Below are 16,493 nucleotides of genomic sequence, written 5' to 3' on the forward strand. Positions count from 1 at the left end.
GGAGCGCCTGCGATGGTGTACTCAACGACGAACCTGGGTGCACGAATGGCAAGACGTCATTTTTTCGGATGAATCCAAGTTCTGTTTACAGCGTCATGATGGTCTCATCCGTGTTTGGCGACATCGCGGTGAACGCATATTGGAAGCGTGTATTCGTCATCGCCATACTGGCGTATCACCCGGCGTGATGGTATGGGGTGCCATTGGTTACACGTCTCGGTCACCTCTTGTTCGCATTGACGGCACTTTGAACAGTGGACGTTACATTTCAGATGTGTTACGACCTGTGGCTCTACCCTTCATTCGATACCTGCCCTGGCCAGCACATTCTGCAGACCTCTCACCAACTGAAAACATCTGGTCAATGGTGGCCGAGCAACTGGCTCGTCACAATACGCCAGCCACTACTTTTGGTGAACTGTGGTATCGTGTTGAAGCTGCATGGGCAGCTGTACCTGTACACGCCATCCAAGCTCTGTTTGACTCAATGCTCAGTCGTATCAAGGTCGTTATTGCGGCCTGAGGTGGTTGTTCTGGGTACTGATTTCTCAGGATCTATGCACCCAAATTGCGTGGAAATGTAATCACATGTCAGTTCTAGTATAATATATTTGTCCAATGAATACCCGTTTATCATCTGCATTTCTTCTTGGTGTAGCAATTTTAATGACCAGTAGTGTAATAGTAGAGTTTAATTTTTCGTTCTTTAATAACAGGCAATGCCTTCGCAAGCGTCTGTAAAGGTGCGACAGAGAGTTCGAACAGTTTGGCAGGGTTGCAGCCGTGTGAGCTGGGATGGCGCGACGGCGATCAATTGAGGCAGGCGAGGCGTGAGGCGTGGCGCGTGTCCTGTCCCCGGGGATCTCGCGGTCGCGTATTTGGCGCCTCATTCGTCACACCCGACCCTCTCGCAATGATGCCTACACCCTCGCCTGTTGCAGCTTAATAACTCTCTAATGGCACTTCCTTAGGGGAGCAGATCATCCTCAGCACCCCTCAGCATTTATTCCGGAACAATTACATCACTTTTAAACCAACGCATGTCGTACAGGATGTGATGAATGCACAACCTCCCACACATCTCGTTACACACACACACACAAGTGCATCTGGTTACAGATTCGCTACACAACAACAGGAGCGCTACGAAACTTTATTCGAGCACGTTTCAGGTGCGATGACTTAAAATGATTATGATACCTGTATCTAGTAACAACAACTTGTTAATCTGGAAGACACAAATGGATTACAGACATTGGCGCGAGCGGACATTGACTTAAATCAATGAGGAAATTCGAAAATTTGTGCCGGATAGGGATTCGGATCCTTGTCTCCTGCTTAGTAGGCAGATGCGCTGACCACTGCGCCACCCGGACGCAGTTGTCATCGCTACTGCAGGGACTACCCTAGCACGCCTCCATCAGACCCAAATTCTCAACCCACTCACACACAACTAATGTAGTGTCCATTGCCCACTATCCTCATTACTCGTGACATTTCGCCGATTGCTGTTAGAGTTTGAGCCTGGTGTGCATTTGCACTGAAGCGATCATTCGCCGTCTCTCCTTAATTATATATACAGGGTGTTTGAAAAAGAACTACCTAGTTTTAAATATAAATTTAATGGGGAAATTAATAAAAAAATTACATCAATGAGTACATATCATGAAAGAGAATTCCTTCAAGTTTTGTTTAATGTTAGTAGACGTCAACTTGGGATCCATTTGTTGCCCTGCACACATCGAGACGATATCCTACTTCTCTCCACGTATTCACCAACATTTCAGGTGTAACTGTCCCAACCGCCGCGAATATTGTTTCCCGCAAATGATTGATGTCTCTGATGTTTTCACTGTACACAACATTTTTTATGTGGTCCCAAAAGAAAAAGTCCAGTGGGGTTAAGTCTGGGCTTCGTGGTGGCCAAGGTGTTGAGCCAGCCCTACCTACCCACCGAGTGTCAAGAGCCGCACGCACACGGTTTCTGTAATAAGGTTGGGCGCCATCTTGTTGGGAAAACACAAGCCCCTTTCCCGCCTCAATATCGTCCATTTGGGGAAAGACGAACTCTGTCAATATGTCACAGTAAATGCAAAATACACTCCGCCTTCAGGCCACAAGTGGCCCGTCGGGACCATCCGACCGCCGTGTCATCCTCAGTTGAGGATGCGAATACGAGGGGCGTGTGGTCAGCACACCGCTCTCCCGGTCGTTATGACGGTTTTCTTTGACCGGAGCCGCTACTATTCGGTCGAGTAGCTCCTCAATTGGCATCACGAGGCTTAGTGCACCCCGAAAAATGGCAACAGCGCATGGCGGCACGGATGGTCACCCATCCAAGTGCCGACCACGCCAGACAGCGCTTAACTTTGGTGATCTGACGGGAACTGGTGTATCCACTGCCGCAAGGCCGTTGCCCTGTCACAGTAAACGTTTCCGTTTCTTGTTTTTCTACAAAAATGAAAGTACCAATCACACGATCTTCCATCAAACCGCACCAGACATCAATTTTGGGAGAGTCACGTTGATGCTGAATAATTTCATGTGGATGCTCTGCCCCTCAAATTCTGCACTGTTCCACTGACATGAAATGTAGCCTCATTGCTCTGTTCTTCACTGCACGCATGCGTGGACTGAACTGAGAGAACAGAGGAAAAAGCAGCACTGGTGCCTTCTCAAAGTCAAGCAGACCTGCCAACTGCAGGGGAGCCAAACTTGGAGAGTTGATGAATCAAACACCACAAACTAGAATAGTCTATGTCACTTTGTACAGATTCTATGACACATTAAAACTAGGGAGTTCTTTTTCAAACACTCGGTATGTGTAGTGTCTGTTCTTTCGGACACCATAGATATGCATATATTGCTAATTTTAATATTACTCATTTTATGGGCTATTCTGAGGTAGAAGCTGTTAAATGAATCATTGCACACAATCATATCAAAAGTGTCCGAAGAACCCAAGGTAATGTGGAATTGGCCACTAGATGTCACGGAACGGGACATGCCTGTATAAAAGGAAGCGAGGAGTGTTGTGTTGTCACTAGAGAAGCAGTAGCGCATAATGATCGGTTAAGAGGGCTCAGTGACTTCGAACGTGGACTTATCATTTATTTCCGTCTTGGTAACAGGTCCATCAGGGGCGTTATGACCGTTCTTAAGTTTCCCAAGTAGACAGTTTGTGATGTGATACTGAGGTGCAAACACGAAGGAGCAATCACAGCTAAACCAAACAGGCAGACCTCAGGGACCGTCGATCATTGTGGAACGTGATTGTTAAAATGAGCCGGCCGCGGTGGCCGTGCGGTTCTAGGCGCTCCAGTCCGGAGCCGCGCTGTTGCTACGGTCGCAGGTTCGAATCCTGCCACGGGCATGGGTGTATGTGATGTCCTTAGGTTAGTTAGGTTTAAGTAGTTCTAAGTTCTAGGGGACTGATGACCACAGCAGTTGAGTCCCATAGTGCTCAGAGCCATTTTTTTGTTAAAATGACATGAACATAGCGGAAGGAATCACACGAGAGTTCCAAACTGCTATCATCATTCCAGACGGTAAAATGATTGTACGTATAGAGTTACAGGAATGGTTTACAATGGTCGATCAGCTCTTCATAAGTTACACATTTCTGTATTGAATGTTAAGCGACGCTTGGTGTAAAGAGCGACGCAGCTGGACAGAGAATGACTTGAAACAAGTGATTCTTAGTGATTTGGTCATCCGATGAAAGGGTTTGGGTTTGGCAATTACCTGGAAAACATTACCTGTCTTCATGTGTAGCAACAATAGTAAAGTGCGGAACAGGTGGCATTACGATATGGGAGGTTATTTTGCCTTCTGGGTGTCGTCCCGATACACCTCTTAAGATAATGCTGAATGTGGAAGGATGTGAACACATTTTCCAGCATTGTGTACTCCGTACGACAGAGACAGCTAGGAGACAATGACAAAGCACTCCGTCATAAAGCGGCATCTCTAAGGCTGTGATTTATGGTTTATAGCTTTCCTGTCCAGAGTGCCAATATGAACCCAATGGAACACCTTTGGGATGAATTATAACGGCGACTTTTTTCGGGGTACCAGCGTCCAAAATCACTATCTTCCTTCGTTTCGGCTGCAATTTCTCCACAGACATTCAGGCACCTTACTGACATCCCCAGCACAGTTCAAGCCGTCATACGGGCGAACCCACTCCATATTAATTTCCGCTAATAGGTGTACGGCCATTGATCAGATACAGTATTTCCTTAGTAAAAAACACCCACACGTGATGTTAAAACACAGCTACGTGTTTGGAGGGTTACGATTTTGTATCTGGCTTCTCGTGGTTAGATCATCTGTCAGAATGTCTTGAATTTTTTAACTAGCAATCACAATGTAATATTAGCTCATTCCAAAATTTGAAAAGAGGCGCACTGATGAACGACCGGTAGTATGGCGGGACGGCACACTGAAACAGAAGCTCGAAGGACCTACCACGAACATTCGATGGGAGTTCAAATGGTACGTTACACATTATTGTGGCAAGCCACTTAACTTTTATTGAATGCTGCACTACACTTCACAGTGACGTTGATACATGAGACTATTTTTCAAGATTCTCTGTAAAGAATGGTCGGAATCTTCTAGAAATCGTTTAATCCCTCGACGACAGAAACCCATTCCTTGATCACGAAGTCATTCGAGAACCGCTGTGTGAACTTCTTCAGCGTTGGAAGCATCCCCCCTACCCCGCAGGTGAAGGAAATCGTATGGTGCAAAATCTGGGCTGTATGGTAGATCAGCATCACACGCGACTCTGCGGCCTGATTATTGACACCATTTCACTATGGCTGACGCCGGCCGCTGTGGTCGAGCGGTTCTAGGCGCTTCAGTCCGGAACCACGTGGCTGCTACGGTCGCAGGTTCGAATCCTGAATCGGACATGGATTTGTGTGATGTCCTTAGGTTAGTTAGGTTTAAGTAGTTCTAAGTCTAGGGGACTGATGACCTCAGATGTTAAGTCCCATAGTGCTTGGAGCCATTTGAACCACTGTGGATGAGTGCGACATTACATTGGGTCTATATACCGCCAGAATATTAGTGTGAATCTGTGTGTAACATAGAACTTTCGCCCCAAGACTCGTACTGTTGTCACGCGTACTTCAACTTTGGAAAACGAATGCGGTCGCCGCGCCAGTTCACTCGTTCACTGTGATGCACGTGTCATACGTACCACAGCAGAGCTGTGTGTAGCAAAACCCGAAACATGCACTCTCTTCTGACAATGTACCGCTCTAGCTGCCTCACTGTCTTAGGATGCAATTTACTTTCTGAAGTCCCCCCGAACAAAAAAAAAAAAAATTAGAGGAAAGGCAATGCAAGACTTTAAAATGACGCGTGAGGAGGATTCTCTGTATGTTAAACGTGAAAGATTTTATTTTCTTCTTTGACCTTCTTTGACAGGATTTAACTACAACCAATATCAGTGAGAGTACCCTCTTGAGTATTTCAGTAACAGAGAAAGGGAACAACAGTGAACTATAGAAGAAACTATTCTTCTAAATTAGTTAACTGAAATAACGGAAAACCTGAATCTGGACGGTGGAATAATGAGTCTCTTCTGTTACATCCCACTGCTTTCGCTCAGTGCTTCTTAATTAATCCTTAGGGAAAAAAAGAAGTGCCATTTCTGTCCAGATTTTTCTAAAGTACAGCATTGTACGATGATGCAATACTTTTCCGTTATTTGAATCTTTTTCAAACCGTTTATTCAACGGCAGAATGACATAATTTATGTGCTGTATTAACTTTGTAGTTTATTTTTGGTCAAAACTTATTCTTAATCCCAATTTTTTCGTATGTTTCTGTTTCGATTTCACACCCTGCTTCTTCCTCTAACTTACGAAGTAGAGTTGCAAAATAATCACAGACTGCCTAGTGGATACCTTTCTTGCAAGTCTGTCTAAAAAATCACTTTCATGGAAAAGATGGTGAAATAAATGCAGGTGAAAATTAGGGCCTGTATTAACTCGCAGCCCCACTCATGCTTTTCTTTCTTTCTAATGGTTTAAACAGAAATCTCTTGTAAGTTTTATGACCTATGGAAACATCTGATGGACTTCTTCAACTCACTGACCGCCCACTCCTTTACTGTTCGGCCTGTCTGAGGATCTGAGCCTTACATTTAGCACACTGCTAATAAATAACTACTCTTTACTTGGAAAGGTGATTTTCTGAAAGACAAGTGCCACTATGAAATTTTCGTTAGTCTTATAATTTATAATTATCACATCATGAGTTCTTTAAAGCTTTTAAGAAGTTCCGCTTACTATTTTTTGGTATTAGGAAAGAAGACAGCAATTACAATCATTGCAAATGAATGAGAATGTCTGGTCGAAAACCAGACCAATGCATAGATCGTACTACCAGACGGAGGGGCCTCTGTGCCCATCACAGAATTTTTTTTTAATTCGTTAATTCCTGTTCGTTCTTATCAATAAAACCGTTTTTAAATAGGTATGTACATGTAGCGTACTGAACCAAATAAATCTTTTAGCACAATCTTAGCAATACCAAAGCATTTTCCGTAACTATACGCAGAGCGGAGTGGTACATCATGATCACTATAATTTAAAAAAAAAACATAAATTTCGTTAACTGTTATGAGCTTTATTCGCATTATAACTGTTATGAGCTTTATTCGCAGTATACTTTTTCAGTATATATAGATGTGTAAGAAGGGCCCTGACTTTGAAAATATGAATATGACATTTGTACTTAAAAGTCACATGCATTTAAGTTTCTGTGTTATGTTTTACAGTAATTTTCAAACCAATAACAGAATCTGCTGTAAGAAATGATTAAAAACAATAAATATTTTTTTCAAATTTTTAAAATTGAAGTACATGACTAGAATACAATATATTCAAAAGGCGGACATGAAGTACACCCCTCTTCCCCTCCTTGGTATTACGATTGTTAACAAACATTGCAACTTTCTGTGACCGAAGTGCAATGATTATGCCAACGGCGTTTAATGGATATGTGACAGGGTTCCCATTCACGACTTTGGAAGATACCTACAGATGCTCCTCTGATCTCTGTCGGCAATGTAGCACTGAGGTAGACTACTACGGTATAGCCACTGTCAAATTATAAAGTGCTCACTGTAGTGACACTGTCTCTCTGATGTATCTGTTGTAGTTTATTGTCAACTATCATTAATCTTTCTTACATATAAAGCATTTTTCAGCAAAGTAATTATTTAACTATTGGTGGTTTTATTTCTGTTGTTTTCAGTTGTCTGCCGTGTTCTATGGTTGTTGCGACACGTTCTGTATGCGCATGGGATATGAAGTCCACTGCCGACCATTGTGCCCCAGTGGTTGAGGGAGAATTGAAATCCAAATCCCCACCCAACCATCCTAATTTTGGGTTCCGTAAGTCATTTAAGGAAAATGTCTGCGAGATTCCCTATAAATTATCACTTCTGAATTCATGACCTATGACGCTTCTGTCTTGGAATGTACTCCGCCTGCAGTAACACCGTCGTCGACAGGACGTTAATTTTAAATCGTCCTTTCTACAATTTGAATAATTGACGAGGTGGTTTCACATCTGCAGCCATCAGTGTGGACCCGGAGATAGAGGTACGAGGTGATGTTGCTGTAATGATGGACACCGCCCTGCTACTTATAAAAACGGCGTTTTTCCGTTTCTGTTCGGGCGGTATCCAACACGTACGTTAAGGCGTAGCTGCCTTAAACGAGACGTCGTTTCGACTCGCCCAAAAGGATTAATCAAGGAAATGGGCGTTAACATGGCAGCGCATTTACGAGGCGCAGTTACTGAGACGTAAAAGGCTCATTAGGAAGCTCAGCACAGCCAGAGGAAGTCGGGAGAATTTAGTTGAGGGCGACATTCCACGCGACGGTGCAGCTGCCGCTGCAGCAGGCCCCTTATCGTTGCGTAATGGAGATCAGAACAAAAGTAACCCTGCTCCCCGGTTGTGCATCGAATACGACGCGCCGCCGAAAGGTAGGCGTGTGTGACGCATCGTGGATACGAGGAGCGCGTCTTTCCAGATAAGTGGAAGGCGCAGCGCTCTCGCGTCGTCCCACCGAAACAGTGGAGCCATTTGTGATCTCTTGGTCCTCGTCCGCTGTCCGACTGCAGCTGCGAACAAAGGCCGCTTATTAGCGATGGCGCGGTTTCTGTTTTTGTGTTTGAGGCGTTCCGCTTATTGGAGCCACACAGGCAGGAGTGATGTATTGGCCGCGTCCGCCAGCCTTCCCACTTGAGCCGACACAGCGGGACGTCTGCTCAGCATTCCGCATCTGTTTTGTCTCTCGCTGACTGTCACACATGCTGCGCAACGTACGCGAGATAAAAGAACCATCAAATGTGTTATAGGTACCTTCGGGGAAACCGCGATGTGTAACGAAATAGGGTAGCACGCTTCGCGTAGATGTAATTCATTTATTTATGAGGAGGAACTAATCCTGAAACTCTCAGGGCTCAAAGGCCCATTATGTTCACCGCTGAACTTGCTCAGTGTCTGCCCTCCCTCCAGCCCCCTCCGCATCCATCGAATAATTGAGGGGAAGAGCCCACAAATATGTTAATTGAATTCTGTCTAGATGTACACTCTCAATGGAACTATCAATTGTAACTAAAAATAATATCGAAAAATAAAAGAATTAGTCTCATTTGGGAGCGTTAGTCACTCAGAACTTAGCTAAATGCTTGAAAAATGCGTCTTTAAAGCCACTTTTGCTAATTCTTTGCTTCAGTGCATACCCAAGTTACGAATTCAAACAGGATACTCTGAGATTTACGCATGAGTCAGAAATGGAACACTGTGATACGATCTACTAATAATATAACAACTGTTTTCTAAAGTATTTCATCAATTCACCCTGTATTTCTACTAAGTGCAAATAAAATCTCTCCCAGATACGTTTTTATGTGACACGTTTCTTGTGTTAGCCATTTTGGCAGAAGCTGCATACAGAACACAGTAATTTAAAAGAAAAACGTCTTTTTGCTCACTGCATCCGCTGAAGATGCCTTTTAAGTAACGCGAAACAAGTCTGTGTCCATTAGTTAACAAAAAAACTTAATGTACAGCAAAGAAAGAGGTACTTTTCTTTTAATCTGCCGCTATTTGGTTTTTCAATTTGTTGAATAAAACGTTCTCGGTTTTCCAGCCGCGTCAGTTCGAATAAAATCCTCGAGTTTTCGATGGCCATTCCGCCATCGTCGTCAGGACTTCACTGACTGCCTGGGCTGCTACGGTTTCTCGCTTATATAGGCATGATGACATCATCAGCAGCCAATCAGATCGCCCCATTGTGGAGCGCGCGCTGCAGTTAGTTGATTACAGCAAACAGAAACGGTCTAGAAATTGTATAATATAGACACAAATAGGATATCAAGTTCCTTCCATTAGAAAAGTGGGCGCACTCAACGACTGTGATATGAGTTTCAAATGATCAGTCATCCTTTTCTTTCAGGTTTTATTAGGCAAATCCAGATTTCGGCTAGTGCCTAGCCATTATCAATGCACTATTTCATAGTATCAATGCGTGTCCTAGTACGTCGGTCCCCTGTTATTGGGGCTTCTGTCACAGTTCGTTCAAGGCTACTAGTGAGTACAAAACTTAGTAGTCTTGAACGAACTGTGGCAGAAGCCTCAACAACAGGGTACTGACGTACTAGGACATGCACTGATACCATGAAATAGCGCACTGATAATGGCTAGGCAGTAGCCGAAATCTAGATTTGCTTAATAAAAGCTGAAAAAAAAAAGTACGACTGATTGCTGTGCTCTATCGTTTGAAAGGAAAACAAATAGAATATTTATCTTTTGTAACTGACATATCATTATAAAAACTGCCATTATATGGCACTGAAAATAAAATAACAAACCCAGTAATGAAAAACTTCAAAAGCCTAAATTGCTTGTTATTTGAGGATGAGGACGTACATAAATACACAATTTCCGGTTTCTTCATGTGGTGGAAAAAACTATATACTTCTTATCCAAACGCACTGACGGAATGTGGCTCTTTCTAAACGCTTACAACGTTAAGAAAACCTGGGAGAAGAACTGGCGCCGTCCACTGTGGCCGAGCGGTTCTAGGCGCTTCAGTACGGAACCACGCGGCTGCTACGGTCGCAGATTATAATCCAGCCTCGGGCATGGATGTGTGTGATTCCTTAGGCTAGTTAGATTTAAGTAGTTCTAAGTCTAGGGGACTGAGGACCACAGATGTTAAGTCCCATAGCGCTTAGAGCCATTTTATTTGAAGAACTGGCGCTGATGTACAGAACCACTTTTTTTTATTGTATTTTGCTGAAATAACCATTTCACATAGAGACATATAACAAGAATGTCTATAAACCTCCTTAGGCGACTATATTGCATAATTTCTAATGTATGATTGAGCTTAGGGGTTAATGTATGCCGGTCGAAGTGGCCGTGCGGTTAAAGGCGCTGCAGTCTGGAACCGCGAGACCACTACGGTCGCAGGTTCGAATTCTGCCTCGGGCATGGATGTTTGTGATGTCCTTAGGTTAGTTAGGTTTAACTAGTTCTAAGTTCTAGGGGACTAATGACCTCAGCAGTTGAGTCCCATAGTGCTCAGAGCCATTTGAACCATTTGGTTAATGTATAACTGTGTAATGTGTCCAGAATTTGTTTTGATATATGGAAAAATCTGCAACAGGCTATCCTCAAATGAGGTAGTTTTGATATTCTATGGCGTTTGGTGCTATTCTCTCGGCAGGTACACTGGCTTTTCAAAATGCTCCAGACGTATGGACGACATACATATAGCGTCTTCTATAGCACTCAAATACAGTTATATTGTTTTTTTATTATTTATTACATCAAAAAGCCCCCAACATGTAACGTAACTCGCGTATATCCTCAGAAGCATATTTTCCCTCAACTTCTCTCTCCTTCCTTTTTTTTTAAAAAACTGTGTTTTTTTACAAGGCATCACTATGGATCGTTTGACATTTATTTTCAGTTCTGCGCTTATTCGACCCATACTTAAAATCTGCTGTACAAAACACGAGTAGCATATCCCGGATCTCCCATTTGGCGTATTTATCACTGTGCCTCCTCGCTCGCTCGTATTTTTATGATCTTGCAAAATGTTAGCTTTTCTTAAGATCTACTGCTAGATTTGCGTGTAGAAACATATTATTGCAAAGATTTAGAAGGCTGACCTTCATGACACCCTACTTTTGTCGGCGTTCGTACGTTCACCTTTGTATTTATTTAAGTGACCTCACTGTCATAATATTTATTGGCAACTGACAGCCTTCGTTGTAAATGATTAGTCAATCTGAGTAACATTTCCTTAACACAGGGACAAATATGTCACAGCCCTGTGAGAATAACGTAATTTACTGTACGTGTTGCCTTACTTTGAAATTAATCCAGTGTTTGAGACAACTCAAGCAAACGGTGGTAATTTCTTTTGGGTCGGCAGCATTGACTCCATTTCTGTCTTTCCGTGATCATGATTTTTAATGGATTTCTTACAGCATGGATCATATGAGGTGGCACATTCAACTCGTATCCTCAGGGCACTGACTTCTCATCCTTTCCAAATCAAATTTTTCAATCTTTTTTTCGTTTCAATAGGCCACTCTACGCTGATGCCTCTAGAATGGTTCGTCCAGCGATGCCACTAGTCACTCGGTTCCAGTTTATCATCCGAATCTACTGGTCCTCCATTTCTAGTAGGGTTACGTCTCAGCAAAGAACCAAACCTTTCACCTCCTAACAAACAGTTTTAGTCGGTAGAACATTCTTAAATAATGGTAGCCGCATTTAAAAGCCATTGTATGATACTTTAAGAAGCCTTATTTCGTTACTTGTGAAGGACTACCAGCTAAGTGTTTTTTGGTGGAAGTCTTGACTTTGATGCTTATGAATACAACGCCTTCAAGGCATATACAGCTTAAAAATACTTCGAAATGTTGCCTCTCTGTAATTAACAACCTTATGAAAACCAGTGTATGGAAATTATTTATTTTTTCTTTACAATTATTTCCCCAACAGATTAACAGATAATATGTAATTTGTAATAGACTCACTTTACACATGGTAATTTTGGTCGATACTACACATCGCGATGAGTTAATAATAAATCCGTGGGATACACGTGTGCCAACTGGCTCTGCATTTCAAGATTTTGTTTCTAGCGTTTCAGGTATGTCTGACAGATGCCTTTAATATTAATGTACGCGTGGATTACAGGTGGACCGATGTCGATAAGAAGCAAATGAAGGAAACGTGGATGAACTTCGCCCAACCTCAAAGCGCTCAAGGCCAATCACTGCTCTGATCAGCAGGCCCTTCCATTTCACTGCCGTGTATTTCACAAATTCGTATTTTTGTTACAGTTATCTACTTTTGAACATTAGAAAGGGATAAGTGTTATTTTTATTTAAAATAGATAGGAGACATTATTTTCCAGCGTATACTTAAAATACTTATATTTGCGTAATGATATTAATTCGTGGAACGCATTTACATAAATGCATGTTGATGAGTGCTATGTAGAAGTTAGCAAAGCAACTTTTGTGCTATTGTCACATGTATTTAATATGTCATGTACTACTTCAACTTACGCTTCACCATCACAGATGATAACCATTTAAAAAGTCATTTTCCAATTTCAAAATCTGTAACGGGATAGTACATAGCGACGACGTAAATATGTTTAAAACGTAAGTACAATGAGTTTGTCAAAATTTCAAAAGTGTTTTTAGTAAACGATGACACATGAATAACTATTCTGCGTTAACAATTGCAAAAACATATGCGTCTAATTTTAGACTGAGGTTAAAAGGGCAGCCTTATTTCAAAGCATTTCTTGCGTATCAAAGCTGCGAACACTAGCGTTTCGAACGAGTTGATAACTGGCGTGGCTTTCTAAGTCAGTTTTAAGCCGGAGTTGATTCAGTGACAATCCTCACTTTTAAACATTGTATGTGCTCGAGACGCTTCAAGAAAATGTTTTTATAGCATTTATTTCATTATATAAAATTTGCGAACAATGGAGTATCTGAACCGATTCGCTATTTACTCTTATTTGAAAGGAAAAAAAAATACGCTGTGAGGGTTACAGGATACAGCTGGGTCTCACTATACAATGCAGTACATTCACATCACGAAAATCATCTAGAGACTGTACGATAACATTTATAATAACGCACTTTGCTACACACCTACAGTCCTAGAGCCCAAAATTTGAGGTATCTTTATCCGACTACCGAGAACGCTGCGGTATGTCCTTCACTATATGTTTGGAAATAACATCGTTCTCTATTTACTTCGGACGAAAGATAACAAATGACTGAAACATTTGTTTCCTTTTCGTCTGAAGTTTACAGAACTGAGAGCAACGCGGACGGAGTTTAGTAGAAAACTGTTCAACATATCATTGTATACGTGTTCATAGACGTTCTTTATGAAGCAGCCACTCTTGAAAACCATCGTTGCTGCGCTCAAGGTCTTGCATCTCACGACGTTGTTCAATATTACGAGAAATACTGACACAAAATAAAAAAACAACATTATTTCATTTAACTCTCAGCGGGCGAGATGCCAAGGTGTTTAAAACAATGGACCCGTATTCCAGAAGAACATCACCGAAGAACTTCATCACAAATCCAATACGAGTTAAATACCGCTTATCCGCAAATCAGTTTAGACGTATTGTAATACATGTCCTTCGTAAACACTGCAATCGACCTCCTGCTTTTTCCTTCCATAAATCGAATTTGTACTCCGTCTTGAACTATATCGGCGTTGGTGGAATGTTGAACGATAATATCCCTTTTGTTTGATGCACAGCTCTGGAGTCAACAACTTACCATCGTCGTCAAGAGCACTTGGGTGTTTCTTGAAGGCCACTTCAAATATGTCACCATTGTCCTTAGCCGGCCGCGGTGGTCTCGCGGTTCTAGGCGCGCAGTCCGGAACCGTGCGACTGCTACGATCGCAGGTTCGAATCCTGCCTCGGGCATGGATGTGTGTGATGTCCTTAGGTTAGTTAGGTTTAAGTAGTTCTAAGTTCTAGGGGACTAATGACCACAGCAGTTGAGTCCCATAGTGCTCAGAGCCATTTGAACCATTGTCCTTAATACAGGCAGTGATTGAAAATCTATTATAATAATAGTAACGACAAATATTTTCCAAGTCGTTTTCATAATTTGGATCTTTATTACCAATTACTCTAGATTTATATGGGCCACGCTGGACACTGAAACTATGAGAGAAACATTCCCCATAACCACTTCCAACACGTGCAGGCAGCAACGCCGAGACAATAGACACGGAACTTCTACAACAGCTGAAGAGGGAAATCGAGATCGTGACCTTTCATATATCTATTCACATTAGCGAACACTGCTAACTAACGTGATGAAAAACTAAGCTGACCTTGTCGCGGAAACAAGAGAATGGCCTCCGTTCGGACGTGACGTATTGTTCGTATATCCTTATTATCTATCTTTTCCCATGGGATAACTTTCCAGTTCCTGCTGCGACCTACAGCACAGTTGCATACAGCTTTCAGGCACAGCAGTTTATAACACTGTTTGTTTAATGTGACAGAGCCTTTGACCAAACAGTTTAAAGCACGCTGCAGCTGAATTCCGGCAGCTCTGACGCTACTAAAATGTTTCTCGCGGCGACTCATCAAACACGTTTTAGGCCAGCTACGACGTACTCGTCTCTATTTTAAAATAGCCCATCATCTGTTTGTTTCAAACGGCTTGACGAAATCCGTACTCAGGCTAGCCGGAGGCTGTATACAACGTCTTATAAACAGTTCTCTGAAAGCATATGATTTTTAGAATCACTTTAAGTGACAAACAGTTTATATCGATGACGGACGAACAATATTCTTACACCGATCGGGTCTCTGGTGTACCGCAATAGAAACTTCACTACTAACAGCCCGATGACAACAACTGCGCCGGCCAGTGTGGCCGAGCGGTTCTAGGTGCTTCAGTCTGGAACCGCGCGACCGCTACGGTCGCAGGCTCGAATCCTGCTTCGGGCATTGATGTGTGTGATGTCCTTAGGTTGGTTAGGTTTAAGTAGTTCTAAGGTCTAGGGGACTGATGACGTCCGACGTTAAGTCCCATAGTGCTCAGAACCATTTGAACCATTTGAACAACAACTGCTACGGGCAGTATTCCTGCAAGTTGTGAACGTCTTGTTTACATGATCAATCTGTCAGGCATGCTTTTCCATTAGCTTCATTTGTAATCGTAGCGACAAAGGAAGTAAGAAAGATCAGTAGTTAATGTCATCTGAAACAGAGCACAAGACTGAATTAGACCAGTATGTGGAATGTCACGGATTTGTTGAAACACCTATCGTGGCATTTGATTTAATGACAGACTGAGATCTACGCGAAATCGAAGTCAGGATGAGCATATGGGGATTTGAATAAAAATCCACCCGTGTACAAGTCCAGTTTCTTAGCCATTCTACCCTCTCGCTTGATTCGAAATCACAGAAACAACCATTCATAAACGCGGTATATCTTCGAAATGAAGTTTCCCACTTGAAGTTTGGAGAGCTCCGTAGGAGTATTTTTATATATTGGACTTGGATAATCGGAAGTGAGTTGCATCACCGCCGTGGGATGAAAACCTCGAAGGAAATGATTTGTGTTAATTTCATCACTGGTTAAGGAAAGGCTCGTTGTCTACCCTTTGAGTTAGTTCCATGGTACCAACGGCATCACAACTAAGTACAATATTGCAGGTTACTGGTTCGTTAACCGAGCGAGGTGGCGCAGTGGACTGGACTCGCATTCGGGAGGTTCAATCCCGCGTCCGGCCATCATGATATAGGTTTTCCGTCATCTCCCGAAGTCCTTTCAGGCAAATTCCGGGAGAGTCCCTTTGAAAGGGCACGGCCGGCTTCCTTTCCCATCCTTCCCTAATCCGATGGGACTGATGACCTCGCTGTTTGGTTCCTTCTACCAAATCAGCCAATTAACCAACTGGTGCGTAGACCAGGGGTGAAAGAAGAACGGCGGGAATCGGAAAGTAGCACGGGAACCACAATATGGAAGGAGACTAGTTGTAATTTGAATGTTGAACGCACACAACATGTTGGTTGCTGAAAATAACACTATCTCATTTTTGTTTGATCTCTTTATAAGAGTGGATCAAAAAGTAATGCCTCCTGTGTATTAAAAATTTAATAATTAACCTGTACCAGCGGTTTTAGTACAGATAATAACCTGAACTGTTCTCTGTACAACACTGCCGTTCAACATAGTCACCACGCATTTGTACACATTTGCTCCGTCGTTGAATTCAGACATAAAAACCATTTTGAAAAATTCAGGGTTCTCCTTCTTGACCCATTTTTCTCAGAATGACTTTAAAGCTGTTGATTGTGAATTCTAACGCGTCTTTCTCCTCGTATCACTTGCTCAGCGCCTTCTCGATTTGCGTCTCTGTCAGAT

General features: G+C 42.6%; 1 protein-coding gene and 1 pseudogene across 1 annotated transcript in view; both read right to left on the reverse strand.

Moving 5' to 3' along the window:
* LOC126249752 (homeobox protein engrailed-1a-like) overlaps positions 1-16,493 on the reverse strand; it is a 153,315-nt gene that overhangs the window by 9,644 nt on the left and 127,178 nt on the right. The window lies entirely within an intron of this gene.
* Positions 2,301-2,418, reverse strand: LOC126249940 (5S ribosomal RNA; annotated as a pseudogene).

The sequence above is a fragment of the Schistocerca nitens genome, chromosome 3 (genome assembly GCF_023898315.1).
Source record: "Schistocerca nitens isolate TAMUIC-IGC-003100 chromosome 3, iqSchNite1.1, whole genome shotgun sequence".
Taxonomy (NCBI): Eukaryota; Metazoa; Arthropoda; class Insecta; order Orthoptera; family Acrididae; genus Schistocerca; species Schistocerca nitens.